Source organism: Crinia signifera, chromosome 5 (genome assembly GCF_055691185.1).
Source record: "Crinia signifera chromosome 5, ASM5569118v1, whole genome shotgun sequence".
In the NCBI taxonomy this organism is placed as follows: domain Eukaryota; kingdom Metazoa; phylum Chordata; class Amphibia; order Anura; family Myobatrachidae; genus Crinia; species Crinia signifera.
In genome coordinates this window covers 49,249,403-49,259,793 of record NC_139221.1, presented here as the reverse complement: position 1 = coordinate 49,259,793, position 10,391 = coordinate 49,249,403, and positions in this window count along the sequence as shown.

Sequence of the window (10,391 nt, the reverse complement as noted above, 5' to 3'; positions counted from 1 at the left end):
TATGGTAGACCTACCTTAGGTTAACTCTCTTTCTTCGAGGTTCATGGTTCATGTAGGTGGTAGGTTAACTCTCTTTCTTCGAGGTTCATGGTTCATGTAGGTGGTTCAGAGGACCGTGGCACCAATCAGCAAAGCTTTCAGGTTTCCCAGGATGCATGGCTTACTCACACATACATAGAGTAAAGGAAGACCTGACTAAGGTCGTGGAAGTCACAATTTGTGTTTCACAAAGGAATACCTCAGGCTTAATTAAGGGTGGGTGCCCTGTGGGTACCATGAACCTTGAAGAAAGAGAGTTAACCTAAGGTAGGTCTACCATAACTCTCGTTTTCTTCTTCGGGTTCCATGGTCCCACAGGGTGACATTGGGGATGTCCAAAAGCAGTACTCAAGGGAAGGTACCCGCCTGAGGTGTCAGAAGGACCCGACAACCAAAGGAAGCATCCTGGGAGGCGAACGTGTCAAATGCATAGAACTTTGTAAATGTATGAACAGATGACCACGTTGCAGCCTTGCACAGTTGTTCAGCGGGATGCCCGCGGCATCCCGCCCATGATGGAGCTACCGATCTGGAAGAATGTGCATTATTGACAATGGTAGAGGGAGATTAACTTGCTGGTAGGCTTGCTGAATGACCATACGAATCCAGCAAGCAACAGTTTGTTTGCTCGCTGGCCAGCCTTTTTTGTGAAAACCATATAGTACAAAGAGGGTGTCTGATTTCCTGATGGAAGCAGTGCGGTCCAGATATATAGTTAGAGCCCTAACTACATCCAAGGAGCGTTCAGCCAGAGAGAGAGCATCCGAATTGAATGCGGGGACCACTGTCTCCTGATTGATGTGAGACGTGGAGACTACTTTGGGCAGGTAGGAAGCTTTGGTTCTTAGCACCGCCCTATCCGAATGGAAAATCAGAAATGGAGGTCTGCATGAAAGAGCAGATAAATCCGATACGCATCTGGCAGACGCAATTGCCAAAAGGAAAACAGTTTTAGCTGTCAGCCACTTATATTCTACAGAGCAAAGTGGTTCGAAGGGAGGTTTGGCCAGAGCCTGTAGCACCAGGGACAAGACACATGGTGTAGTTGGAGGAACATGTGGTGGTTGTATATGTATGACACCCTGGATGAAAGTATGTATATCTGGAAGAGAAGCAATCTTCCTTTGAAACCAGATGGACAGAGCCGAGATATGCACCTTAAGCGAGGCTAACCCTAAACCTATATCTAAACCTCTCTGTAGGAAAGCAAGGACTCTAGCAGTTTTGAACACTTTTGCGTCATACTTGTGGGATGCACACCAGGATAAATAAGTGTGCCAGACCCTGTAGTAAATCCTTGCCGATGCGGGTTTACGTGCTTTGATCATTGTGTGGATGGGATGCGGTCAAAGTGTCCACGACAACCATAGAGGGAGAATAAAATAGTGTGCCGAGCGTAGCTAGGCAACGGGCCCACTGCATGGTGAGCGCAGCGGAATCCCGACCAGCATTTCAGTGGTCGGGAATCCGGCATCGGTATTTCGACCGTCGGGATTTCATACTGAATCCGTTTGGATGACCTTCACAGAAAACCCTTTCTCTTTTAGTATGGCAGTTTCAAGCGCTATGCCGTCAAAGACAGGCGCTGAAGGTCTGGATGTAGACAAGGACCCTGACTGAGCAGGTCCGGTTGTAGTGGCAACCTGAACGGCTGCTGTATTGACAGCTGTTGTAGGTCTACGTACCAATGACATCGAGGCCAGGTGGGGGTTTTCAGAATGAGATTCCCGCCTTCTTGTTTGAATTTCCGAATTACTCTGGGTATCATAGACACCGGAGTAAAAACATACGGAAGATGAAAGTTCCATGGAACTGACAGAGCATCCGCAAAGCTGGCTAGAGGATCCCTGGACCGCGACCCGTACACTAACGTTTTGTTGTTGTGACGGGACGCCATGAGATGCACGTCTGGAAGGACCCAACAGCTCATTAGGAGGGAGAAGACTTCTGGGTGGAGCGACCACTCCTCCAAATAACGACTTAGAAAGTCTGCTTCCCAGTTTAGAAATCCTGGTATGAACACCGCTGACAGTGCCAGAAGGTGTAGTTCCGCCCAAGTTAGGATTTTGGACACCTCTCGCATGGCTACTGCGCTGTGGGTGCCCCTGCTGGTTTATGTATGCCACTGTTGTGGCATTGTCTGACCGGTTTGCCTTGAAGAAGATCCTGTGAGCAAACGAGAGCGTTGTACACTGTTTAAAGCTCCAGGACATTGACAGACATGCGTGTTTCCAGCTTGGACCATACGCCTTGCAAGGACCGGGATTCTACTACAGCTCCCCAGCCTTGTAGGCTGGCATTGGTAGTGAGGAGACTCCAATCTGTAAACCATAAAGGACGTCCCTGGTTCAGGTGAGGTATTTGTAGCCACCACTGGAGAGATATCCGAACCTCTGGAGTCAGTGCCATGAATATGGTCTTTATGCGCGGATGTTGTCCATCCCATTTCCGAAGGATCAGATGGTGGAGGGTGTGGGAGTGAAATTTCGCCCACTCAACCATGTCGAATGTTGCCACCATTAGATCCATAATTTGCATTGCTAGATGATGGATACTCTGGGGCTCTGTAAGAAGAGATGTATCCTTAGTTGTAGAGTTTGACACTTGTCCCCTGGTAGGAACAATCTCTATGTCTCGGAGTCTAGACAAGCACCCAGGTGCCACATCTGACGTGAAGGAGTGAGGGAGGACTTTTCCCAATTGAGGAGCCAACCCTGCTGTTGGAGAACAGCAATCGTTGTTTGGAAATGTGCCAGAGGCGTAACTAGGACTTAGTGGGCCCCATAGCAAAATTTTGAAAGGGCCCCCCTTCTACAGGGAGAGGAGGTACATAGTGCGGGTATAGGGTGACACACGCACAGTTCGAATGGGGGGTACAAGGCATCACAAACACACAGGGATAGGAGGGTACACGGTATCTCACACACACACACATACAGGGGTAGGGGGTGTATACTGTCACGTACAGTGAGGAGGGGGTTATACTGTGTCACACACAGGGGTAGGGTTGTACAGTGTCAGGAGAAAAGCAAAGGGTGTCATGCAAAAGGGAAGAGGTTACACACGGTTAGACACAGCTGGGGGGTGGTTTCTGAGTGTCTCACATACACAAACGCAGTCACACACACAATGAGGTAGCAGTTGTATAACTACAGTAATTTGTCAGCCGACCCTGCTCACCCTGATTACTTGTGGGGAGAGTTCACACACATGAAGCCACTCCATCCTAAACACAGATAAACTCAAGGTGCTAAAGTATGTCCTGGTTATAAATAGAAAAATAAATATATATATATATATATATATATATATATATATATATATATAGTTGAATTGAGTGAATGTGAAGATGTAGAGCAGGGGTGTCAAACACAAGGCCCGCGGGCAAAATCCGGCCAGCTAGACCTCTTCATGTGGCCCGCGCAGCCGCCGCCAGCCTTCACCTTTTATTCTCGATTTTTTTTTTTAAACAAGAAAGCCGCCTCTTCAGAGCATGCGCGGCAGCCTACAAGCCAGAGAACGTCTGCCCTCTAGCACAGTGCCGCCGGTCATCAACCCCTCCACCTGCTGTATAGGAGCCAGAGAGAGGAAAGAGCAGGTCCATCGTGGTGAATGGTGGTGCTGCTGTGCGCTCCAGGTCACTTACTGCTGATTGTGCACTGCACAGTGACCGGGAGCACGCTGCCCCCCCACTCCTGGATAGATAGTGCGAGGAGCACTACTCACAGGAGGGAGGGGGAAATGCGCCTGTGTGAGAGCGCAGCTGTGTCATTGGTGGTGGAGCAGCTCAGACTGGAGTGGACGCATCAGAGCGGGTAAGTGTCAAACTCTCTGCCTATGTGTGTGTGTGTGCACTGGCACATTGCAGCCCATCATTAATTGCTGTGTCCCATGATAATAAGCAGGACATATGCCCTAAGACTGAGTGCTGCCCCCCTGTGCAGGCAGCGTGTGCCCTAATGCACTGCAGTTCACAGCAATAGCAGGAGGGAAATGCTACTGCTGAGTATACAATAACTGAATGCAGTGACAATAATTTATGATAATAAAGAGTGGACACATAGTCCTACAGATACAACCGGCCCTTTGAGGGTGACCAAACTGCTGATGCGGCCCCCATGGAATTTGAGTTTGACACCCCTGTGTAGAGACATACTGTAAAGAGAGGAAGGAGAGAGAAAATTAATTACCTTATAACAGCAGCCTGACTCCTGAGCAGAGCCAGAGGTCCCTGATGGGGGCGGGGCCTTCCCTGCATTAAGCCCCGCCCCCTAAATGGCCACGAATTGCGTCTTGGACGGTGCCCAAAGCATGACCTGATAGTTACAGGCTATAGAAGACTGTGGAGGTCGGGGTAGGACGCTGCTGCAGTGCTGCTACATCCTCCACGGCGGCTGCTTCCGGGGGCCGGGAGGAGCAGGCTCTGCTGCTGACCACACTCTTCGGCAGGGAGAGGAATAAGTGGTGAGCTTTGATGGCAGACTTCAGTGGGTGCAGGGGGAACTGCGGGCCCTGGAAACAGCTCGGGCCCCATAGCAGCTGCACCCATGGTAGTTACGCCACTGAAATGTGCTAATAACATTACCGGTGACTTTGCTACGAGGAGCAAATCGTTTAGGTAGGGAAATACTCTGATCCCCTGGAGATAGTTTAGTGGGCACCCAACATATAAGTACCGCCGCGGTACTTATATGTTGGTTGGGCACACACTATAGTTACTACGCCCATACCCCCACTATCCATGTCAGCATAGAGTTGATTTTATATAGTGTGGCGAGCGCAGCAAGCCACCATGCCCGAAGCGTGGCGAGTGGCCGCGGAAAACTAAGCAAATAGTTTAGTGGGCGCATAACTATACAAGTACCGCCGCCATTACTGCCATCACCTTGGTAAACACCCGAGGGGCAGTGGCCAAGCCGAATGGAAGGGCCTGGAATTGAAAATGGTGGGACAGAATCATAAACTGGAGAAAAGTGTGAAGGAAGTATGAGTACATGTAGATATGCATCCGTACATCCAGGGAAACCATGTAATCTCCCCGTTCTAATGCTAGAACTATTGTCCTCAGGGTTTCGATACAGAATTTTGGCACCCTGACAAATTTGTTGAGTGCCTTCAAATCTGGTATAGGCCTGTAAGTCCCATTTGGTTTTGGAACTAGAAACAGGGTGGAGTAAAAACCTAGCCCTTGCTGGTGTTGAGGGACTGGTATAATTATCTGAGACCGCATCAGGGAGGCCAATATTTGCAATAATTGTTTTGCTTTTTGAAGATTGTGAGGGAGGCCTGTACAAAAGAACTTTTGTGGGGGGGTTCTTTTGAACGAAATGGAGTATACCCTTGACACGACTTCTCTCACCCAAACATCCACCGATGTGGTGAGCCACTGTTGTGTGAATTGTAGAAGTCTGCCACCCACTTTGAGGTCCCCCTGCGGGAGGCCCACCCCATCATGCTACAGGTTTATCTGGCTTGACTTGGGGTTGTCTAGTGGCCCAGCCTTGTTTGGGCTTAGACTTGGTTGGCTTGGCAGTAGTTGATGTGCGAGGAAAGGATTGACCTCTCGCTTTACCTTGGGGATGAAAGGACCGAAAAGGTGTATTTTTCTGTCTCTGAGGGAAGGTCGTGGGAGAGTTTCGGCGCCGGTAGGGGGATGGAGCTGCCGCGCTGTCAGCAACGGTAATGCTGCACAGTGTAAAACCAAAAAAAAAAAAAACTTCTTTGGGATTGCCTGAGGCAATCCCTGCTTAAAATAAAAGGTGCTCCAGCTTCCTGCTGGCACAAACAAAAAACTGATGAGCTAGGCATGGAGGCGGGGTTATACTGGAGAGGAGCCATGCATCCTGGGAAACCTGAAAGCTTTGCTGATTGGTACCACGGTCCTCTGAACGCCTACAAACCCAATGTCCCCCGTGGGACCATGGAACCCGAAAAAGAAAATCAAAACTAGTTGTGATATAAAGCACCAACCAGTTCCTAATTCATTTTTTAATGATAGGGGCCAATTTATCAACAAATGTAAGATATTTATATATTTCTGTATGATAACTAGTGCTCCACCCTATCCGCATCAAACTGTCAGTTTTGATATGACAATTAGGAGCTGATCGGCTTAAGCATCATTTAGCATGTAAAACACAAACTGACTGGTTAGTATCTTGGCTCTCCCTAAGGTTGATAAATAGGTCCCTTTACATTAAAGGCCCATACACACTGGGCGACTGACCTGAAAGCCGCTCAAAACACCAAGTTTGAGCGTCTTTCAGCTCAAAGCCGCCCAGTGTGTATGACTCGGAGACGAATGGTGATGAATCGCCAGGAAAGACACTCATCTGCTGGTATTACCAGCAGATGAGCGGCTTTGAGATCGGCTTTGCATAGCGCTGCACTATGCCAAGCCGTCCTCTCCCCCTGATGACAGCACTGGGCAGGGAGAAAGTCACTAAGTGTGTATGCACTGATTGGCTTTCCCCCCCAGCAATGACAGCGGTCATCACTGTCCATACACGCCTGGCATAATCGCCCAGTGTGTATGGACCTTAAGCCTCGCATGCGTATCCAGGGCTTTGCAAAATTTAATTTTCAAAAGTTTATATTTATCACAGACAGTGTTCTTGTTTAGAATCTGTGACCCCCCCCAATTGTCCCCCAAAACAATACAGACATCCAATAAATAAATAAATACCAATTACTGGATTTTAAATGGTTTATTTTCCAGCTCTGTAAGGACTGTATTGCTCTGCCGTATTTGTATACAGTATATGGGATATCTAACTTTTTAATCGCATACATAAAATTTTGTAGTACAAGACGGGGTCAACCACAGTTCTCACAAACGGCAGAGTGATGCAGAGGCACAACTGTGTAATACAACTGGATTCTTCCTGTAATTAGATTTTTCAAAAACATACATTGTAACAAATTAAAAGAAATGTTTAACACCCCCCCCCCCCCTTTATTTCGTGCAGTGCAACCAAAATTTTTCATCTTTATGCCAGGAGCAAAAAGAGTACCCTACGTGAAATGTAACTTCGCAATAAATCTAAAGATCCCTTTAAAACACCTGCAACTTAGCAAGTTTTTTTTTTTTCATTTTTTGCTGCATAAAATTATATAATTCTACTACGCATTTCTATACACAGATGACATATCCAAATGCCAGCTACTTCATATATATGTATATATATATTTTTTTTATATAGGTATATAATAAACAGTTTTTATACAACCTGACTGAGCTTGTGGTTAGAAATCTTAATTAAAAACTGTTAACCTGTACCATAATTATACTTTAAGCTTTGGATGGATAAGTATTCAACAGATCGTAAATACTACTGTAAGAATTAGGGAAAATACATTGTGAAAATAGTTTAAAAAAAATATTCTTTAGAGTTAGAGCAGCAATTATATAGCTGCTCACAATACTGATTTAGCACTTGAGGATTCTCTGAGGAATTAATGTGCACTAAATAAAAGGTCTTAAATTATGAAATTTAAAGCTTTTCCAGATAACATATTTGTTGCGGAATATGTGACCACTTAACACAACTAAAGCAACAATCTGCATTGAGCATGTGCAAACTTCACCGTCCCCTTCAAACTGCACACTGTCCGTTCAGTTTGTAAGGCTATTACCCCAGATGGTACTAGGTATTTACCTACTGGCATTATGTCTTAACTAACTTTACATGTATTTGTAACATGATAAAAATACATGTAAACTGGTTTGACACCAGGGGAGATTCAACTTATTTTCCCTCTGTCCGCGAGTAGAGGGCACCCGTTCAGGCGTGGTTGGCCACATTTCAGCTCACAGCCCCCGTGCTAGAGAGCAGAAACTAAGTGCCGAAAGCATTTTATTTGGGCTTCGCAGGTTGTTGTGGCTAAACTAGATCAGCACGAAAATCATCTGAATGTCACCCCCGATGGTAAATTTGAATCGCCCTCTTGGAGCTTAATTTACAAAGCAGAGGGCCTACGCACCGGTAGATTTTGTTGAGCGTTGTGTGTGGATCGATCTGTCAGGGCCAGTGCTTATATGTGCTTATATGGACTGGGGGGGTATTCAATTACTGCTGTTATTTCTGACAGGGGAAATAGCGGCAGGCGCCTATTTAATGCAGTCTTTCCCGACAGCATCTAAGGCAGATTAACAGAACAGGCACGACTTTGAGAGCCGTCATTCCCATTTTGCTTAAAATGGACGTGAATTGTCATGATCACGGCCGAATGTCAACAATCTACGGCTGTTTACGCGGACACGCCTCCTTTTACCTGATTGGCAGGCGGAACATTGAACCAGTCTGGCGATTTGCGGTCAACCAAACGAAAATAGGCCAGAGTCATGGCTGTCAAAAACATACTGAAAGTTGTAACCCGGGATTGAATACCCCCCATACTGTGGTTTCAAATATTCACCTCCACCCCGCAAGGAGTAGCGGTTTTTCTAAATAAAGACCTAGAACTCTAGTGTTATTGTACTTATTGGCAGTGTTATTTGTGTTCTATAGTATACTATTAGTTCCATATTCTTGCATTTTGAGCAAATAACTATTGTTAAAAAGGCATCTGGCACACTGGTGGGTACCCTGAGGCAGTCTGTGGCTTTCCCACTGTCCGAAAACTACACTACATGTTCCAACAGGTCATGGTCAGCAGGGCCTACTAAGATTTTTTTAGTTTGCCAACAGCAACGAGATAATGAACACTGGAGCCAAGTACATTACATATGAACACTATGAAATAACCAAGGGACATGGTTCAAATACAGCAAGCGTGTGTCTTGAAAAAAGACTGAAAATTGTGCAATTTAAATATCACTATACATAAAACAGAAGAATAAAAAGTTCCTATTAGTTTGACAGGTGTACATTTAAACATACAATTCTAATGCTAGGAAGTATTTCCACCTATCAATAGTGTGTATTTCATTTAAATGGCTTGCAATACTACTGCAGCAGCTAACGAGAAAGTCACCTTCTCTAAACCCACAAACACAGATTGATGAAATAGAGACTGCAAATATGGGCACTATGCATAAAACTAGTTAGCATGTCCAATACTTGAGATGTAAGTCGTATTAGCCACAGTACCAGATAACATACAAGCGGCCACAAGGTTAATTAATGAAGGTATCAGGCACGGCCTGTGCAGTGAAGTGAAGCAAAACAATACAGCATAAACCTCAAGTGAAGCATGAAAACGTTGCACTTCCTTAGCGGCTTTGCAATATGTGGCCACTACAGAAGACCAGAAAATAATGTATAGTGGAAAACATATTACATATAAGTAGGCTATTCTGATTTAATCTTCTATACGACGTTAGGGCTAGCAGATCGCATAGTAGTGTACCTTAGGTGCGCTGTTCTATGCGTCACTAAAGAAAAGTAGCCTCTGCAATCAATCACCAATTTAAATTTAAAACACCTATGGTACAGAATGCTAACCTAGGGGTAGATTTATTAAGCTCGGTGAAGTGAAACTGTCTGGTTTTTATCACCACCGGCCAATCAGCTCTTACCTGTCATTTTTCAAACCAAGCCTGTAGCTTCACAGTTATGAGCTGATTGGACGGTGATAAAAACCAGACACTTTATCACTTCACCGAGCTTAATAAATCTGCCCTCTAGTGTTTAATCACTTTGGGGCAAAAATTATTTTAAAAAGAATTGGATATATTATTACAAAATGGGAGTGGGTTGACTAAACAATTAAATCCATTGAAACAAGACTAGTTCTTTAAAGAATTTGCATAAAAACAACTAAGCTTTAAGATTTGACATAAGGAAAGTGTCCTTTCCGGGGGCAGGTTGGGTATAGACGTGGCAACAGGTCAAGTTTTCTTAAAAAATGAAGAACGGGGAATTAATGGATTATATGGTCATTTTCAAATCGTTTTTTTCTATTTGCCAGCTGACAATACTGTACACATTCACGGATAATTAAATGCTTGCAAAGAACATACAGGAAATCATGCGTATGTGCCCAAGAATCCACAGGAAGATCATGTGTATCATTGAATTGCAAACAAAGAAATGTTTACAGGCTTGGCATGATTTTCCGACACAAAAACCTCTTTTGGTGACATTGCTCCGTTGAGCATTTACAAAACTGGGGAGGGGGGTGTTGTCCCCATTTTGTAGGCATGAAAAGAACAGGGTCTATCTTCCAGAGCAGATTTCCTGTCCCCAGCAGAGAACACCGGCCATCCTCCATAACCTGAGAGTTACGCAGATGGACAAGGTTTCCGCAGACGATCAGATGCTGCATCCTCTGGACACAGCAGCAGACTATAGAAACTGGCAGGAGGTATTTACTTACACATGATGCTTGTGACATCAGTGTAATTTGGC